The 21,095-nt window shown below is 39.5% G+C and overlaps 1 protein-coding gene across 11 annotated transcripts in view; it reads left to right on the top strand.

Annotated features, from left to right (window-relative positions):
* SIPA1L1 (signal induced proliferation associated 1 like 1) overlaps positions 1-21,095 on the top strand; it is a 410,818-nt gene that overhangs the window by 26,749 nt on the left and 362,974 nt on the right. For 4 of the 11 annotated variants that reach the window (XM_021941342.2, XM_021941341.2, XM_021941340.2 and 1 more), the window contains exon 1: positions 4,811-4,882. The exons of 6 other annotated variants lie outside the window; for them this stretch is intronic. The gene's annotated coding sequence lies outside the window, so the exon portion shown is untranslated. Of the gene's footprint in view, positions 1-3,385; positions 4,883-21,095 lie in introns of those variants that run through there. One more of the 11 variants, XM_017961306.3, reaches the window with a different exon arrangement.

Genomic DNA, 21,095 nt, shown 5'->3' with positions numbered 1-21,095 from the left:
CCAGGCTGGAGTGCAGTGGTGTGATCTCGGCTCATTGCAACCTTTGCCTTCCAGGTTCAGGCAATTCTCCTGCCTCAGCCTCTCGAGTAGCTAGGATTACAGGCACGTGCCGCGAGGCCTGGCTAATTTTTTTTTTTTTTTTTTGGTATTTTTAGTAGAGATGGGGTATCACCGTGTTGGCCAGGCTGGTCTTGAACTCCTGACCTCAAGTGATCCACCTGCCTTGGCCTTCCAAAGTGCTGGGATTACAGGTGTGAGCCACCGTGCCCGGTCAAAATGTAGTATTTTGTGACTGGCTTCTAATAATGTTTTCAAGGTTTGTACATGTTGTGGCATGTATCATACTTTATTTCTTTGTATTGTCAAGTAGTATTCTATTCTATGGATATATAACATTTGGTTTTTTTCTGTTCGTCAGTTGATGGACACTTGGGTTTTTCTGCTTTTTGGCTATTAAGAATAATGCTGCTTTTCAGGTGTAAGTTTTAATGTGCACATATGTTTCCATTTTTTCTTGGATATATACCTAGGAGTTGAATTGTCGACTTACATAGTAACTCTATGCTTAGTAACTCTAAAACAATTCAGCCTTTTGAGGAACTGCCGGACTGTTTTCCAAAGTGGCTGTACCATTTTACATTTCCATGAGCAGTGTATAAAGGTCTCAGTTTCTCCACGTCTTTCCAGCACTTGTTACCGTATGGCTTTTTTTTTTCTTTTTTTTTTTTTTTCTGTCATAATAGGTGTGAATGACTTTTATTTCCTTAATGACTAATGATGGTGAGCATCTTTTTATGTGCTTGCTGGCCATTTGTAGATCTTTGGAGAAATGTCTGTTTACATTTTTTGCCCATTTTCAAGTTAAGGTTTTTGTCTTTTTTTGTTGAGTTGTAAGTATTCTTTATGTATTTTAGATACAGATCTTTTATTAGATTTGCAAAATGTTTCTCTCACTCTGTGGGTTGTCTTTCTATTCAGGAGGCCAGACTTTAAGTGGAATACAAAAGAGAAAAGGGCACATAGTAAGCATGAAAACGGAAGAATAGACTGAACTGCTACAAATATTTTAGACAGATTATACCTACGGTGATCTGTGGCTTGCAGGAAAAAAATTTAAAATTACCACAGTGATTTAAAAAAATTTTTGGAAGTGTAATCCACATCAAGTACGCAAACTATAAAGGTACAGCTTGATAAATGATTGGAAAATGCATACACACATGTAACCACCATGCAGGGTCAACACAGAGACTATTACCAAACCCCCCAAAAGCCACCTTCTGCACCTTTGCAATCATTAGCCCTCCTGCACCCCAAAGATAACAGCTCTTTTGACTTCTGTCACCACTGATTAGTTTTTATATATTTTTTGAAATTTGTAGAAATGGGATTATACAGCGTGTTTTCTTTTGTGCCTGGTTTATTTTGCCTAACATGTAAAATTTATCCATGTATTTCCTGTAGTTGATTTTCTTTAGTTGATAGTTTTCCAGTGTATCAATATCCAACTCTTTATACTGTCTTCTCTTGATGGACATTTGAGTTTCAGTTTTCAGCTTCTGGTCATTAGGCCCTTTCTTGCATGCATGTTGAGGTGCACATGGGGCATGCCTTCCCATGAGATGTATGTCTAAGAGTGGACTTGCTGTGTCATAAAGTGTGTTTGTGTTCCGCTTTGGTAAGGTGTATGCAAATTAGTTTTTAAGCTTTAAAACAAAATTAGAACTAAAAAGAGGCCAAACCCACTGTTTAACAAAAGGGATTTCAGAGTAATTCCCTCCTTCTTCTTAGTATCTTTTATGGTAGGAAAGTATTTTTCAGACAGAGAAGTATGGAATATGAAAGATGAGAGTAAAGCAAACAAGTTCTTACCCACTTAAAATAAATAAGAATCTCCAGGCTGAAACGGATTCTTCCCCAGGATACTGAAAACGCTACCATTAATTTGAGGAACCCCAGTTGGGAAACTTCGAGAACTGATAAGGTTAGAGAAGCTCTTATAGGGGCAAAAACATGATACGTTTTCCTCACCCATCACAAGGGTTGTGGTCAACACTCCTATTAGCAAAAGACAGGTTAGCAGGAAAGAAAGCATCACAGATTTATTTAACAAAGTTATATATGACATGAGAGCTTTCAAAAATGAAGACCCAAAGACTCAGGGAAAACTGTTTCTATGCTTAGATTTGATGGAGAATCATGGCCATGTAGTAAGGTGATTGCACAAAAAGGGAATGATCTAATGGTAATAAACTGAGAGGGGAACCCAGCAAGGCCTGTCCGGATTCTTCTCAGCCGCTCTGTGTTGAACATTACTTTTCCATTGGGTGTGGGGCAGAACCCTTCTGGAATAAGGGTCTTATGATTTATTTTCAGGTAAGATGGATCAGAGAATTCCTTTATGACCATGCTTCACATAGAAGGCGGGGGAAGTGACCTTGTTTCTGGGGCCCCTGCAGTTTCCTTCAGTTCGGAATCCTTTGGGTTAGTGTATTCTGAGCCCTGACACTCCTGAAATCTGAGGGTTTATGTCAGTGTTTTCGTTTTTTTTTCCCTAAAGAAAGGAAAATAGGTTTTTTTCCTAAAGAAAGGAAAATAGAAGAAGTTTCCTACGACTTTCTGGCAGAATTTTAGTATAGGTTTAAACAGGTGATTTGATAGCACGAGAGAAAAAGGTAGTGGTTACCAGGAGCCAGGATGGTTTCAGTATTATAAAAAACATTCACTGGGCTTCTAATTCCTGTGGGTTCCTGGTACTCCTGCTGCCAGGGGAACAAAGGTGAATGTCACGTTCTAAATTTAGGAGGTCAACTTGTAGCCTGTATCCTTAGTGCATTTCCTTGCACATATTTTTTGATGGCCCAAGAGTGGGGGAAGCAGACGCATTAATAAGTAATCCCCAAATATAGGCAGAGTGCCTAGGAAGCTGGTTAAGGAGTGCTCTTGTGACACTCGGGAGAATGTGGAGAATAGGACATCTTTTGAAGAGGTGATACTGCTTCTGACATCCGAAGAGACTAAGGGAAAATAGAGTAGGGTGGGGAGGGCAGGCAGGTGCTGAGGCTTGGTTATAAGAGCGTTTCTGCTAAATGGAGTAAAGTGATTGTGAAAAAACTTTTTAGAAGTGGGAGGTCTCGAACTCCTACTCGTGATCACACCTCGTGATCTACCTGCCTCGGCCTCCTGAAGTGCTGGGATTATAGGCGTGAGCCACTGCGCCCGGTTAATATGGTGAAACCCTGTCTCTACTACACATACACACATACACACAGTAGCTGGACATGATGGCATGTGCCTGTAATCCCAGCTACTCGGGCGGCTGAGGCAGGAGAATTGCTTGAATCCCAGACACGGAGGTTGCAGTGAGCCGAGATTGCACCACTGCACTCCAGCCTAGGCGACAGAGCAAGACTCTTTCTCAAGACAAAACAAAAAGAAGTGGGAGGTATTGCCACTGATTGGCCTTGCAGTTAGGTTTTGCCTATTATGCTAAGGACTTGGGGCTTTTATAGGCCTAGGAGAGCCCTGGAAAGATTTTAAATATCCAGGGAGCAGAATGATCAGGTATGCATTGAAAAAGTTTGCTCATAATGTAGAAAATGTACTGATCTGGTTCCAGCCACATAGGAAACTCTTACAAGAGTGAAGTTAGGGATTGCAGTGGTCCTAAATCCCCCAGAGGGACTTAGGAGAGACTAAAATAAGTCATTCTGTGCTAATCTTGTTTTCTTTTAAAAATAGATTCTGAAAAGTTTAAATAGGTTATTAATTAAGGGAATGCTGTCTTTTGATTTCGACAGAATAGTTTAACAAAAGGCTGTCCTTATGAACAAGATGGGAAAATGTGATAAGGGGATTAGGTGGATTTGTAGCTTGTTGAATAGTAGATTCGATGGATCTGCACAAGCTAGGAGAGAACCTGTGCTGTTGCACTCTGTATTTGATTTCTGTGGGTTACAACTTGGTCTTTGAAATAGTTTTACTGTTAACAAATTCACATGTGAAGTAAAATTAGAATGGTAAGGTAGTAGTTGATAAACTACTTTCAAAGTTTAAAATACGCCTTTATAGAATTTCAAAGAGGTGAAATTGGTTGTAGGGGTTGTGGGAGCAGAAATGCTACTCTTTAGGTTGAAAGTACAGTATCATTACATAACAGATAAATAGTGTATCTGTGATACTAAAATTTCATTGGAGAGGGTGATTAAGAAAAAAATGCCTAAAAAGTCTCTTTAGAGGTGCAGTGATGGAAAAAGTTGAGAACCACAACTTTAAAAGAAAGCTGTTGAAATGACTAGCTAAAACTTAGAATAGATGGAGGTAGTTTAAAATTTCTACATTTAGGACTCGACACTAAAGGTACCATGATAGGTTGGGAATATTTCATGATTTTTATGTGAAGGAAAAAAATGGAATTAAATCCCTTTGTTACTTTTATTTGCTTCTAAACTCAGTATGAGTCAGTAGGGTGGATATGCCCGAGAGAAAGGTTAATACAGCCTTAGCTTTCATTTATAAAGTTAGGTGTGAAGAGAATTCAGAGTGTAAGAGTTTCCTATATGGTTTCCTAATATGGTTTATTATACCATAAGCTGATCAGAATCTGATCTGGAACTTGGAAGATGAGAAGTCTTAAAACCATGTTGAGAAGCATTATTCAGACAGAACAACAACCAACTTGCTGTTTAACAAGACAACTGTAAGAATTTATAGCTTGAATCCATAAACATAATTAAACATAATTAAATTGGGCAATGCTGTATAATTAATAAATTAATTAAATCTATATTGAGTGCCTACTATCTTCCAGGTGTTATTCCAGCTACTGGGGACTCTGTACTCAGCCAACTGGAGTCAATATCTGTGTTCATGGAACTCACAGGTTAGTGGATGGAGCCAGACAGTAAACAACATAAGTTTGTAAAGTATATCTAGTATGTAAGATAGTGTGCTAGGTATTAACAAGCGTGCCAGGGGAAAAATAAGTAGGAAAGGAGTATGATAAATAATGGGACTGGTGGAAGTATTAGAGTGGCCAGAGACGGCCTCATTGAAAAGGTGATTTTTTTTTTTTTTAAAACAAACTTTATATTGTAGTGTAACAAACATACAGGAAAGTGCAGAAAGCACAAATGTACCATGGGATGAATTTACTGTCTTCTTGTTTTTGAGACAGTCTCACTCTGTTACCCAGGTTGGAATGCAATGTTGTGATCATGGCTTACTGCAGCCTCCCTGGGCTCAGGTGATCCTCCTACCTCAGCCTCCTGAGTAGCTGGGAGGGTTGAATTTCTACAAAGTGAATACACTTGTGTAATCAGCACTCAAATTAAGAAACAGAGTTTTAGTTGCCCCTTAAGAGGCCTGGTTATCTCTTCTCCCAGTTGAAGCCTTGCCTCCTGAGGACTCACACCGTAGGTTACTGTTGCTGGTTTGTAAGCTTTATATTAATGTCATAATGCATAATACATTCTTTTGTTTCTGGCTTCTTCTACTCAACATTGATTTGGTGAGATCCAATCTATGCTCTTACAAGTATTTGTAGTTTATTCATTTTTGTTGCTGTAGAGTATTAAATTGTATCATGATATCACAGTTTACTGTCTTCTATCTCTAGCTAATGAGTAGTTCTGCAGCAAACATGCTTGTATATTTCTTTTTAGTGATGCCATCTATAGGGGATATAATTAGAAGTGGAATTGCCAGGTAATAGGATATGTGTGTATTCACTTTGGTAGATACTGATAAAGTTTTCCAAAGTGATTATATCGATTTGTATACCTATTAATGGCATGTGAGAGTTCCACAGACATGTCAGGATTTCGCATCTCCTGCCATTTAACTTTAGCTCTTCTGGTAGTTGTGTAGAGATGTTCCAATGTGGAGGACTAATGCATTTAAGCACCTTTTCATATTTATTGACCATTTTGAACCACTTTTTGTTGCGATAGAAATGTTCCATATTTTCACTGTGTTGTGGTTAAATGACCATATACATTTGTGAAAACGCACAGAAAACCTGTACACTAAAAAAGAGTGAATTTCACCATATGCAAATTATGTCATTAAATGACTAAATACCACGTTCCATATTGATTTATAGGAGTTTAAAAAATGTGTTCTGGATAAGTTCTCCATTGTATACGTGCATTGCACATCTGTTCTTCCGCTCGCTGGCTTGCCTTTTCAACTCTCTTAATGATGTTTTGTTTTAAGAAATTTTAGTTTATCTCAAGGTCACAAAGATAAGGATGAATTTCGAGTAACCACCTGAAGAAGTAAGGTCACTAATACAGGTGTCTGACCTGGGGGGGACATTTTAGACCAAAGAGGCAGCAGGTGTGAAGAACACAAGGCCAGATGCCTAGAAGGACATGACTAGTAATGGAGGAGCGGAGATGAGCTGAGAGAGGCATTGAGACAGCAGGTGGGGCTTGCTGAAGAATTTCCTCTCACTGGGATGGGACTCCTGAAGGGTTTTAAGCAGAGCATTGACATGGACCTACCTAGGTTTTAACAGAGTCGCTAGGCTGCTCTGTTGAAAGTAGCCTGCTGGGAATGGGACTGAAGTAGGGAGCCAGTTAAGAGGCAGTGGCAGTGGTCTGAGGGAGTGGTTATGGTGACTTAGACCTGGTAGTGGCAATAAATGGGGTAGTTGACTGTTGGTAGGTTTTCAGTGTGAAGCTGAAGGATATGCTCATGGTCTGGAACTGGGATGTTGAAGAAAGAAGAATGGCACTACGTCTTATTTTAGTGTTTACTTTTAGTTTTTGCCTGAGCAACTGGAAAGGGGGGAATTGGGAAGTTGGAGACGGGGAGAAGGTGCAGAAGATCTGGAACAGTGCCAGCCATCTGCTTGTATTTTACATATGTAATCTTAATTTTTTTCAGCATTTTATTAAGAAAGTCCATTCAAATACCAAAAGAATAGGAAAGACACAATATCAAAATAAAGATCAACCATTTAAATTGGATAAATTTAGCCTTATGAAATACTCAAACAGTTTTTTTTTTCCATTTCTCTGAGGACCTACAGATGCAGGTATTGTTTTGCAAACCAGCTTTGGGAATCACTGATTTGTGGTATTATGTATGTATCCTTTGATCTTGATACTATTAACACATCAGCATCATAGCCTTAATCTTGGAATAAGATTGAGATTAGAGTCTAGACATGATAAACAAAAAATTAAAGTAGGCCATGTATCATTTCTGGCCTAGAGATATTTCTTTTTTTTTGTTTTTGAGGTGGAGTCACGCTCTGTTGCCCAGGCGGGAGTGCAGTGGCTCTATCTTGGCTCACTGGAATCTCTGCCTCCTAGGTTCAAGCGATTTTCCCACCTCAGCCTCCTGAGTTGCTGGGATTACAGGCGCCCATCACCACACCTGGCTAATTTTTGTATTTTTGTAGAGAGGGGGTTTCACCATGTTGGCCAGGCTTGTCTCGAATTCCTGACCTCAAGCAATCCGCCCGCCTTGGCGTCCCAAAGTACTGGGATTACAGGCGTGAGCCACTGTGCCTGGCCTGATACTTCATTTCTTTAAAAAAAAAAAAAAAAAAAAAAAAAGTGTGTTTGCCAGGTGCAACCAGAGGACACACATGGTACATGGGTAGTCATAGTAAAGCTTGAGAGTCATCGTAGTAACTTCTTTGCAGACATTTTCTATGAAATTTTAAAATTTTGTTTTGAAGTAGCCAAGCTGTAAGTTTTCCTAAGCAAATTGATTTGCTTTGTTCTTAGGGAAAAATATAGTTTATGTTTTAACTTTTGCATATTCTCTTTCTCCCCACCATCAGTGCTACAGCTAAGTACACTATAAACTGTTTGATAAAAGCCATTCAGGGAGCAGAAGGCAGGGTGAGGTACTGCCATGACAAAGGGAGAGCTTGCTGAGTGCCTGGAGACCCAAGGCCCAGGGGGCACTAACATTAGTGAGACTTGTCTTGAATCACTGTGTGGAGACGATGCATACTTGTGCTTTGGCAGAGCGTTGAGATGCACTGGATGATTATCAGTGTCATTAAGGGCCTTCAGAAGTGTGTAAGCGATCTTTATAAAGTTTTGTCTTTGAATATCACCTGAAAAGTACCTGTGTAGTTTGGCAGTATTAGTCAAAGATACTAAATGTCCTTTGTAAGATTCTGTTGCCACTTTAAGGACCAGTATTATTAATCGCTGATTACTTTTTCCATCTTTGCCAAGTAATTGTGTAGGACTTTACCAAGAAGAGAATTTTAACATGCATAATCACTTCTCAGTGCTTCCAGTCTGCTTTTAGTATTAGGTAATAGTGTCTTTTAGTTGCCTGATGTGTCTGTGGTTTTAACATGATTATGTTACCCTGAGGGATGGAGAAAATCAGTGAAAAGTTCACTGCTGCTTTGTAAATTAAGTTATGCCTTGGCACGAAGTACTGATCATTTTGGCATTCAAATACAGCCTTAGATCACCTTGCCTGCAGTTGGGGAATGTTCTGAAAGTGCTACCTAACACTGCAGGATTCTCCATAAACTTGAGCTGGTATAGAAAGTGATGTTTATTGTATCCTCTTCTCAAATACCTTGCCAAGTTACTGTCATCAGACTCTTTATTGATAGAAAATTAGTTAGGCAAAAACCATTTTCTTCTCCTTGCATGGCAGAGGTGATGAAATTTATGAGAAAGTACATATAAGGGAAGGTTCGAAGTGTTGATTGTGAATATAAGCCCTGGCTTGAAACAAAGAATTCTTGGCTTATATGGTGGAATGTTCTGTGTGTTGTTTTCTTTTCAATCTCAGCTCTTGTATGTGGAAATAATGAAATGAATATTTGCTATGCGTGTTGGTTGGGGTTTTTTGTTACAGATACTAAGAGTTATTCTACTGGTATAAGCAGCAACTGATTTATTAAGGGTGATAGCTAGTTTAGCACATTGGGCAGGCTGACAAAAGAGACTGTACTCTGAGTTTCTGGGAATGGTTGCCAGTTCTGCACTGTGGAACAGGCCTGCTGAGGAGCTGCTGCTCCTGATAAAGTCAGGGTGCTGCAAACCAGGAAGCCAAGCAAGACTTGCCCCCCTTCTTCCACTTTCCCTACGTAACTCCGTTCTGAAGGAGCCCTGTGTGGTATGTCTGGTTAGTGGAACCTAATTAACATGTCTGCTTGTATACCCCCAATTTGCTTATTTGCTTTCTTTTTTAAAATTCTACATTGGGAAGGTGAGGTTTACATAGTAAGGAAGTAGTGAAAACGTAATAAAGGTGATTTGGGGCTCCATGAATAACAGATACTCATTACAGTACCAATTTAAAATAATATAATGTTAATTATAATTATAAGCAGTATAATAGTTAATAACATAAGATTTTAAGTGAAACTTTTAAGGAAACCTACAATTTAAAAACATACTTTTTTGGCCAGGCACGGTGGCTCATGCCTATGATCCCAGCACTTTGGGAGGCTGTGGCAGGAGGATTACTTAAGGCCAGGAGCTCAAGACCAGCCTGGGAAACACAGCAAGACCTTGTCTCTACAAAAAAAAAAAATAAATAAAAGTAAAGTAGCACACCTGTTGTCCTAGCTACTAGGGCGGCTGAGGCAGGAGGATCGCTTGAGCCCAGGAGTTCAAGGCTGCACCGAGCTATGATGGTGCCACTGTACTCCAGCCTGGGCAATAGAGTGAGACTATGTCTCTACAAAATATAACAACAACAAAAAAGACTATTTCACTGAGGGGATATATAAAGAATATTTAAAATTTCAGCAGTTTTGTGGTTGTGTTACTTTAAAATTCTATTTAAGCTAGCAGGGGTATGTTGATAGGAAAGCCAAAGACAAGAGAAATACCAGGGTTTTTTTTTTTTTTTTTTTTTTTTAATACTTGGGGAATACCACTGCAAGTCAAGACCCTTGTGAATTTGTTTTTCTGATCAGAGAGAGAGAGTTGAGACTTTATGAATCAGTCAGTATAAATTCATTAGTTATTTGAAGAATACTGAAGAATGAAATTAATATGAATCTGATGGTGGGTTAGCAGAATTACAAAGCATGACATTATTATAAATTTAAAAAAATTTTATGTTTTAGAGACAGGGTCTTACTCTTGTCTCCTAGGGGGACGTGCAGTGGTGTGATCATAGCTCACAGCAGTCTCAAACTCCTATGCTCAAGCTTAGGTGATCCTCCCCCCTCAGCCTTCCAAGTAGCTGGGACTGTGTGTCACTGTGCCTGGCTAATATTATAATTTTTAATATATGGCTATTAATCTGAAGGTTTTTGGGTATGTGTCTGTGAAAGAAAGCCCTAAAAGGGACTTCGAAATCACATGGTCCAACACCCTGATTTTTATAGTTGAGGAAACAAAAGCCCAGGGGGTGAAGTGATTTGCTCAAGACTATATAACTGGTTGGTGGTAAAGCCGCCTGATTTCATAGCCTATTCATTTCCTGCTAAACTCTAGGAAAGCACAGGTTTCTCCACACTGGGAAAAGCTCCTGGATTCCCCATACTGAGATTTGAGCCCTGATGCAGTAGTCAGGATGTCCTAGTGGAGTTATTGGTTGATAACACTGGTGCTCTTTTGTTTTTTTGAGACGGTCTCACTCTGTCACCCAGGCTGGAGTGCACTGGCATGATCTCCGCTCACTGCAATCTCTGCTTCCTGGGCTCAAGCAATTCTCTAGCCTCAGCCTGCCAAGTAGTTGGTACTATGAGCCATCAATGCCCGACTAATTTTTTATTGTTGTTGTTGAGGCACAGTTTTACTCTGTCACCCAGACTACAGTGCAATGTTGCCATCTTGGCTCACTGCAACCTCCGCCTCCTGGGCACAAGCAATTCTCATGCCTCAGCCTCCAAGTAGCTGGGATTACAGGTATACACCACCATGCCCAGCTAATTTTTTTTGTATTATTAGTAGAGACGAGGTTTTGTTATGTTGGCCAGGTTGGTCTCGAACTCCTGACCTCAAGTGAGTGGTCCACCTTGGCCTCCCAAAGTACTGGGCCATGAGCCACTGTGCCTGGCCTCTATTTTTTGAATTTTTGTAGAAACGGGTTTTGCCATGTTGCCCAGGCTGGTCTTGAACTACTGAACTCAAAAGTGATCTACCTGCCTTGACCTCCCAAAGTGCTGGGATTATAGGCATGAGCCACTGTGCCCGGCCAACACTGGTGCTCTTTTATGTTTCAAATGAATAGTGGGACATTTATTTTTGAATTTTGAGGAAAATGAATCACAGAAGAATTGTGTTCAAAACAACAGTTGGGGTAAAAACACACCAAGCATACCTAATTGAAGTTGTAAGTTTCACTTGGTAAAATAAGCTGCAAAAACGAAGGGGGTTTGCACATAGCTCTTTTCTATTTTAGTCTTCTGGGTTGTTTGTAAATTTGCTCATATATATCTTTTGCTAAAGCATTTACCATTACGTGTATAGTCAGTACAAGGTAAAAATTACTAGGAAACTTCAGTCTGGCTCACTTCATCATCTCCTTCATGTCATTGCTCAGATACTGCCTTTGTAGTGACTCTTACCCTTACCCCATCCTGTTTAAGATTGCAGCCCACTTGCCCTCCCTTCATTCCTGAATCCCTTTTTCTTAGTAGCCTGTCCTTTTTCTTTACAATAGCACTGTATTAGTCAATTCTCACACTACTATAAATAAATACCTGAGACTGGGTAATTTATAAAGGAAGAGATTTAATTGGCTCACAATTCCACAGGCTGTACAGGAAGCATAATGGCTTCTGGGGAGGCTTCAGGAAACTTTTTAGTCATGGCAGAATTTGAAGGGGAAGCAGGCACGTCTTACATGGCTGGAGCAGGCGGAAGAGAGAGAGAGAGTGAAGGTGCTATACACTTTTAAATAAGCAGATCTCGTGAGAACTTGAGAACAGCACCAAAGGGATGGTGTTAAATCATTCGTGAAGGATCTACCCCTAAAATCTAGTCACCTTCCACCAAGCCCCACCTCTAACACTGGGAATTAAAATTGAACTTGAGATTTGGATGGGGACACAGATCTAAACCATATCAAGCACGTATCCCCTCTGACTTTATGATATGGTTTGGTTGTGTGCCCACCCAAATCTCATCTTGAATTGAGGCTCCCATATTCCCCACGTATTGTGGGAGGGACCCAGTAGAAGGTAACTGAATCATGGGGGCAGGTTTTTCCTGTGCTGGTCTCATGATAGTGAATAAGTCTCACGAGATCTGATGGTTTTATAAAGGGCAGTTCCCCTGCACACGCTTTCTTGCCGGCCACCATGTAAGATGTCACTTTGCTCCTCCTTCACCTTCCGCCATGTTTGTGTGGCCTCCCCAGCCATGGGGAACTGTGAATCCACTGAACCTCTTTTTCTTTATAAATTACCCCGTTTTGGATATGTCATTATTAGCAGCATGAGAACAGACTAATACACCTTATATGTACATCTCCTCCATATAATTTGTCTATTATGGTTTCTATTTATGGTGTGTCATCTTCTTCAGTACAGCACATGAAGGCAGGGACTTTTGTCTGTTTATATATCCCCAGGACGATAAATTAAAAGTGCCTGCCACGTAGTAGATAATAAATGTGTTGAATGAATGAACTTGGCAAAAGCAGCTACTTTTTGAGATTCCTACTGGTAAAATGACAGATTCTCAATCCTACTGGTTGTTTTTTTAATTGACTCCATTGAGGATGGCAAAATCATCAGTGGTATATAAAGAAAGTAAGTGCGTGAGTTGTGTTGTATACAGTTTTCTGGAACCTCCTTGCTTGTTTGGCAAATAAACAGGGAACTCGGATTCAGATGAAGAGTCATGAGATTATGCAGATATTATCAGTGGAACTGGTTCTTTAGATATTAAAATCTAGAGTACTAAATGATAAAAATGCATACAGAGATTTTCAGATACAGACTTGTACATGTAGCTGGTTTTTAACATAAGTGGTTTAAAAGGTTTTCATTGTCACCATTGTGGCCAAAAATATTTCAGAGTATCTGGCTACTGCGGTGATGGAGGATGGATGAGGAAGGAAGTGAAGGCATCAGGATCTCCCATCTTGAGAGAGTTGGATGGTGCTTTGGGGTCATCTAGATGTGAAAGTACATTTCTACTAATCTAAACTTTTTACGAAATGCTGAAACATGAGACAAAGTGATACATTTAATGAAGATAAAGCTTATAATGTTCTAAAGGTTTCAGATAAGCTGATGGTAGTCTTCTATTGAGTTCTAGGGCATAAGGTAGTTTATAAATGGTTATTTCTATTGTTTAAAGATGTATTTGACTTTTAGAATTCAGTGACAATAAAGATGATAAATAATGTCTTAGGGAGATGTTAAGAAACCTAGAAAATACTATAGAAATCGGATATGCCAACTTTTTATATGAGCCTAAGTCCAACCCTTAAATGACTTGCCCAGTATCTATCACACAGCTAGTTAATGGCAGAATTGGGATGAATTTTTGTCACAGATTTTCACTGAAGTATCAGTAGGAGAGGAATGTACAAGCCTCTCTTTAGAGATAACCCAGGGAGCAATTATGACCTTGTTTTGAGGTCTGCATTTTGTCTTAAAAATTTGAAAAGTCACGCAGTTATTTCGTCCTAGCTGAAGTATTTATGTCTTTCTCTTTTTATGTGTGTAAGTATGTGCATTATTTTAGTCTTGGAAAAATGTGCTTACTTGAGGAAGTTGAGAAAATGAACACAATGACAGATCGTCGTTGATCATTGTCTTAGAAGAAGTGTTAGCAAATCAAAGTTTTAAAGAAACTGAAATGAAGAAATGTATCTACTTGATCTGTTCTAAAATTACATTAGAGGAAATTAATGATAGTGCAGTGAAAATAACTTAGAAAATATTTTAAACCTCAACTTCAGAAGAAAGGATTGTTATTTATGCCATTTCCACATTCTTTGTAAGGGTAGTAAGACGTCATATTTTGTGTCTTTTTGCTAGATGTACTGGTTTTGGCAGCAGTTTTTGAAAAGAGAGATGATTTATATATATAGTTTATATATATATTTTTTCCTGACGATAAAATTATACTGGTATGGACAAAGACAGCAAACTTCAGTGTACCCTTCCCTCTTCACTAGAGATATGATAAAGGTTTTTACTTCTTAATCTTTTACGTAAATTGAGCTTTTGCAGCACATGGTTAAATGAGATTTATCATGCAACTGAGTTGTAACTCAATTTCAGTATGCTCCAAAATGTAGATTTCACAGTTGATTAGAAAGCAGGTGTACTATTGGGAGCACTGCGCTGGCAGTCAGGAGGTTTTGACTTAATTTTATCGGCAAAATTAGACTATTACAGTGGTAATGAAGTATTGGGTCTTTTTTGGCTGTACAAGCTTATGGTCTGTATTTGTTCATGATATGCTTAGTGCTTCCGTACAGATACTTTCTAAAATTCACATATACAAATAGTGTGTGTGTATTTCACATTTCAGTGGCTCCTTGTAACAACAGTTCCCTTGAGATGACTATCTGAGAACCAGGGCCCCTTGCTTTATCCTTGTCAGCGGGTTTTCCTGTGTGACTACCAGATAAGTCATTATGTAAGAACTTGCTGTGCAGTCACTGGTGGCTCATGAAGGGCCTTTTTCTACTATGCAGGGTGAACTGTATGAGACTTTTAGCAGTTTTTGAGAAAAAAACCTCCTGAGACCTGAGGATTTTTAAGTGGGCCTGGAATCTTTAGGAAGTGGACAGTAGCTACCCTTGAGCAGTTTGCCATGTGGGGTCCTTACATCACCATTGGAAGCAGCTGCCTGAATTTTTATTGTCTTGCACTAGCAGGTTTTCCAGTGCTTTAAGGATTTAAGATTTAGTTGGGCAGCACTGTATGCACAATTGTTTTACCATGCTAGTATCATGTACTAGTGGTCTTTTCTCACTGAAGGCATACTGTTGCGTGTGATATTTTCAGTTAAATGTGTCACACTAGCTAATTTAGTAGCTTTAGGTGGATATGCAGACATACCCTACAGAAATATTGGATTCATACTCCATTCTGGCAGTGTCACATATTTAGAAGTTCAAATGTGGTCTCTGTTGGCGGCCTGTCATGGCAAATGGTGAGCACCGTGTGGCTGGGGAAGAAATGCCACTGTGGTCGAGGTAATGGGCGGAGCCAGCATGTGTGTTGCCCCTGGAGCTTTGTACTTGACAGATGAGTTTGCTGTTTTTTTAGAAACTCAGCTCTACAGTCAGAGATAGCTTTAATGTCCTTGAATTATTTTGCGATTTAGCTCTTACTATTTTTCACATCTTTCGGTTTTGAAGTTTTAAAAAATGGGCAGCTTGATCAAGTATGGTTGAGATAGAATAAGCCAAAGGTTCCTTGTGAAGACTGACTTTGAGGCTAGAGAAAGCCTTTATGCCTCTTTCATTCCACTAAGGTATGGCAGTGTTAAAGCAGATGGAAGGGGTTTGAGCTGAAGTTGTGTGAAAGCTTCACCAGCCAATTGGCTGACTCTAATGGTGAGACAGGAAGAACCACCCACGTTTTCCATTTTGGATTTGAATCACAGAAAACAGGTTTCCTGCAGAAACCATTTGGCTTTAACAAATTTACAGAAATTTCATCTTTGATCAAATTGATATTTTTATCTGCATTGTACATGTATCTCAAATTAATTATTTCCCCCTTTTCAATCTTTGCATGTATTTCAGATTATTTCCCCCTTTTCAAACTTTAGGTGACACTTCCAATTACAATCTCCAGTAGTATTGACCATAGTCTGATTTGCAAGATTTTTATGAAAAGTAGAATCAAAGGACTATACTTTCAGGTAAAGATGTAATTTCACTTTATCTTAATAATTCACAGATACTTTTGCAGGAGTCTGGAGTTTATCGGGCTTCTGTAATAGAAGTATAGGTGAATTTTTTGAAAGGTGGCAGATTGAATTCTCCAGACAGATTTCCATCTGTTTGGTATTAACTGAGGTGTCAGTGGGGTTGGTTACTTAAAACAATTAGAGAAGCAATATATAATGGCAGTTACACACACACAACACACACACACACACACACAGAGTCTCACTCATTTAAAATGGCTTATAAAGCTGTATTGACCTTTTTTGGGAAACGGATCATCCTGTCTTCTAATACTTATCACCTTCATCCCATGATTGATTGATCAATCTGTCATCAGTCAATCTGTTTTCTGTTTGCTTAAAGCTTAAAGACATGGATGGTTTTAAGAATAATTTCTCTACCTCTCTGTGGCATACCGAAGTACTATAATAGTTCTGGGTATGAGAAGATTGTAGAAGAAGATTTGTACTTGAAATAATTTGGAATTTACAGAGCTTGTATTTAGAAATGAGTTTTCCCCAGGAGGAAAGGGAACTATGCCAAACAAAGAAACAACGTATTCACCCTCGCCTCCCATCCAGAAAACCATATTGCATAGAAAAAATTGTGCTGAGTTGAGATTGTCATAGTGTTTCTGGATACAAGTGAAAACATATTTTAGAGAAGTAACACATTGGCTTTTTAAGCAACTACCTAATTTGCCTAATTGATCATGAGGTGCTGAGTCACTTGTAAATTAGTTTTTGAGCCTCTTTAGGATGCTTAATTTTCAAGCTCAAAATGTGTAAAGGTCAATTTTAAATGATTGTCATTGTTTGAAGAGGGGCATTGGCAACTGAGTAAATAATCCACAAATCACTGGTTAGTAATGTGTTGTAGGATGACTCCTATAGCAGATTTAATTTCCCAACTATATTACCAGTTAACAGGAATTAGTTTGCAAAACTTGAATGCACCAGCAAAGTGTCAGCCCAGAAATGGGCTTGGGATTTATAACAAGGTATAGATGATGTGTGGACCTATTTTCTTTCTCATCCCGAAATCAGCCTTAATCAGATCCTGTAGTTACTTCTTTACTGGTTTCCCTCCATCAGTTCTTTCCTGTTTCCCTTGCTAGAACACTTCAGGGCCTCCTCCTTATCTACAGCAGTGGTTCCGAAACTCTTCTGGTCTCAGAAACCTTTTACGCTGTTAAAAATTATTAGGGACTCAGGAGAGTTTTTGTTTATGTCTGTTACATTCATGACTATTTACTGTATTAGAAGTATTAAAATGGAGAAAATGTAAAACCTAAGAATATACAAGCACACATGGCTTAGTTGCAGAATGATGGCATCATCACAGTCCTGTGGCTTCTGGCAAACACTGTACTCTTATGGGAGTGAAAAAGGAGAGTGACGTTATTTTTGAAAGTTAGATTTATCAAGGTTTAATTTATATTCAGGGAAATCTACTCCTTTTAATGTAAATACATATGGTTGTAAATATAGTACAGATATGAAACATTTCCATCTTTCCCAAATGTTCCTCTCCCCAACCCCTGCACCCTCTGACCTATTTTCTCTCCCCACCCATAGTCTGGCCATTTCATGACTGTTGTATAAATGGAATCATACAGTATGTAGCCTTTTGAATCTGGCTTCTTTCATTTAACATAAGACATTTGAGATTCAGTTGTGTTGTGTGTGTCACTAATTTATTTTTATTTTTATTGCTGAGTCCTGTCCCAGTATATGAATAGATCACAGTTTGTGCACTTACCAGTTAAAGGATATCTGGGTTGTTTCTAATTTTTGGTGATTATATGTCTTGGTTTTATTATTAAAATCATTATGACCTTGCAGACTCCTCAGAGCTCTGAGACCTCTTGCCAAGAACCTCTGGCCTACAGCACATCATCTGCATATTCCAGCAGAACATCAATTTTTTTTTGAGACAGAGTCTCACTCTGTAGCCCAGGCTGGAGTGCAGTAGTGCGATCTTGGCTCACTGCAATCTCTGCCTCCTGGGCTCAAGCGATTCTTGTGCCTCAGCCTCCCCAGTAGCCAGGACTACGGGCGCATACCACCACGCCTAGCTAATTTTTGTATTTTTAGTAGAGGACGGGTTTCACCCATGTTGGCCAGACTGGTCTTGAATTCCTGGCTTCAAGTGATCCACTTGCCCCTTCCCAAAGTGCTGGGATTATAGGCATGAGCCACCATCCCCAGCCAATTTTTTTTTTTTCTTGTTAACCAGGCTGGAGTGGAGTAGCGTGATCACGGCTCACTGTAGCCTTGACCTTTTGAGCTCAAGCCATCCTCCCATCTCAGCCTCCTGAGTAGCTGAGACCACAGGCACATCACCATGCCTAGCTAATTCTTACAGGGTCTCACCATGTTGCACAGGCAGGTCTCGAACTCCTGGGCTCGAGCAATCCTCCTGCCTCAGCCTCCCGAAGTGCCCCAGCTCATCCCATTACAGGCGTGAGCCACCCTGCAGGGCCTAGAACATCTTGAATTACTTGCCTGCATATGCTGTACCCCACTGTCGATAATGCCAAAATCTAGCTCAAGAGTCTCCTTTGCACAGCCTTTTCGAAGCCCTCTTTTCACTATTTCCTATAGGCACTTTGAGACCCTGAAGTTTAGTCATGACTGCCTTTGTGTCATCTGTGTGCCTTTTCTCACTGCTCAGAAGTTGTTTGATGACATGGTAGTTTCTCAGCTTCTCTCTATCCCAGTGGAGCATACAAGTTTAGTACATGTTTGAATTAATAAATAATAATTCCTTTGCATTTCTAAGGCATTTTGTTGTTTATATATTATTGCATTCATCCTTCATTTCAACTATATGAAGTATGTAGCACAAGTGGTTTTTAACATCTTTTATTTTTATCAGGCAAGTCTATTAAGTCTTTTTTTTTTTTTTTTTTTTTTGAGGCAGAGTCTGGCTCTGTCGCCCAGGCTGTCATGCAGTGCTGAGATCTTGGCTCACTGCAACCTCTACCTCCCTGGCTCAAGCCGTCCTCCTACCTCGGCCTCCTGAGTAGCTGGGACTACAGTTGTGTGCCAACATGCCTGGTTAATTTTTTTTTTTTGTAGAAATGGTGTTTTGCCATCTCGCCCAGGCTGGTCTCGAACTCTTGAGCTCAAGCCATCCTCCTGCCTCTGCCTTCCAAAGTGCTGGGATTACAGGCATGAGCCACTGTGCCTGGCCAGGGCTACTAAGTCTTAAAGCTGTGGTTCTTGAATAACCTGGGGAGCTTTTAATAGAAGTCCTGATAGCCCAGACCAATTAAGTTCTTAATCTCTAGAGTTCAGGCCTGGGTGTTAGTACTTTTTAAAAGCATCACTGTTGAATCTGTTGTGTAGCTACAGATAATTACTGGTGTGGAGTTTGACTTACCATGAAGTCTTAGTGGTGGTGTAGTCACTACTAGAATCCAGGTCTTTTGACTGCTGTTCTACTGCCTTTTCCTCTGCACTTTGAACTTTCACAGGAACCAGAAGCACTGCAGAGAGAGAGAATGCCTTGGTATAGATGCCAGTGTTTTCAGTTTTTGGAGGTGCAGTAGCATAAACACTGAATTTAGAGTCAGGGGACCATGTTTCTGTTTTGGCTCTGCATTTACTGTTTTATTTTATTTATTTATTTTTTTGACATGGAGTCTTGCTCTGATGCCCAGGCTGGAGTGCAGTGGTGCGATCTAGGCTCACTGCAAGCTCTGCCTCCCGGGTTCACGCCATTCTCCTGCCTCAGCCTCCTGAGTAGCTGGGACTACAGGCGCCCATCACCATGCCCCGCTAATTTGTTTTTGTATTTTTAGTAGAGACGGGGTTTCACCCTGTTAGCCAAGATGGTCTCGATCTCCTGACCTCATGATCCACCTGCCTCGGCCTCCCAAAGTGCTGGGATTACAGGCGTGTGGCTCTGCATTTATTAACTGTGGATTAATAACTACTTTCTGTTGAGTCTGTTATCTCTTTAAAAGTAAGGACACTACTATAATTTCTAAAGCTTATTGTGGGGATCAAGTTAAGTAATATGTTAAAGGATTTTTGTCAAGTATAAAGTGCTTTTTAAAACTTACTTTTACTCAGTTTTAACCTAGTGCATTTATTGGCTGGCTTTCCTTGGGATCTATAAGTTACAAAAGAAATATATAAATATGGTCTCACTGAATCTAACACAGAATTATGCAGAATAATGCCCAGAGGTCACTGTAGTTGCATACTTTAAATCCTTTGGTATGCATTTAAGTGCATAAATATGTATGTATGTGAGATACATTTTTTTTGGTTGTCTTAACATAAATAGTAATACTTTGTGTGTTTGTGCCTTTTTATTTTAAACTTAACAGCATGTCTTAGATCATTCCATGTAAGGATATAAACCTCTCTCATTCTTTAAATAGCTGTATACATTTTTTCGTATATTCCCATCGGTTGGACGTTTAGCCTGTTTCTAATTTTTCACTTTTATAAAAAAGCTAATGAACATTCGTTGCTTTTTTTTTTTTTTATTTTTTGAGACAGTTTTGCTCTTGTCTGTCAGGCTGGAGTGCAATGTCACCATCTTGACTCACTGCAGCCTCTGCCTCTTGGATTCAAACGATTTTCCTGCCTCAGCCTCCTGAGTAGCTGGGATTACAGGCGCCCACCACCACGCCTGGCTAATTTTTGTGTTTTTAGTAGAGACAGCGTTTCACCATGTTGGCCAGGCTGGTCTCGAACTCCTCACCTCAGACGATCCGCCTCCCCGCCTCGGCCTCCCAAAGTGCTGGGATTACAGGACTGAGCCAGCAGGCCAGCCTTCGCTTTTTTTTTTTTTTTTTTTTTTAATTAAAGCATTAGTTAATTCTTATTAAAAGATTTATTTCCAGGGTATTGGGAGTTAAGTAGTAAATGTCTTCTGTGTGAAATGTTAAACCTTTTTTACTCAAGTTAGAATAGAACTTAGACTTTTTTGTTGTTGTTGGAAAATGTACTAGACCTTTTCTGGGAGAGCTTTTATGTTTTTTTGTACATTTTGTTTGTTTTATTTTTGTGGTACTCTTGTTTCACTATTGGGATAGACTTTTAAAGACTTGTATGCATTGCTTAAGTGTAACTCCTTTAGCATGACTGCTATATAATTGCCCTTCAATAGTAACACCAACACAACAGTAAGGGCCAGTATTTATTTTTGGTGGCTACTAAGAGCTTATTATACATATAAGTACCAAGAGCATACATTATCTCATTTCTTCCTGTGGGTGTTATTCAGGTGAAGTGTTTAGAAATGGAGAATCAGAGAGG

The sequence above is a fragment of the Papio anubis genome, chromosome 7, assembly GCF_008728515.1.
Source record: "Papio anubis isolate 15944 chromosome 7, Panubis1.0, whole genome shotgun sequence".
NCBI lineage: Eukaryota > Metazoa > Chordata > Mammalia > Primates > Cercopithecidae > Papio > Papio anubis.
Note: the sequence above shows the minus strand (reverse complement) of the source record. Positions and strands in the feature narration are given on the sequence as shown.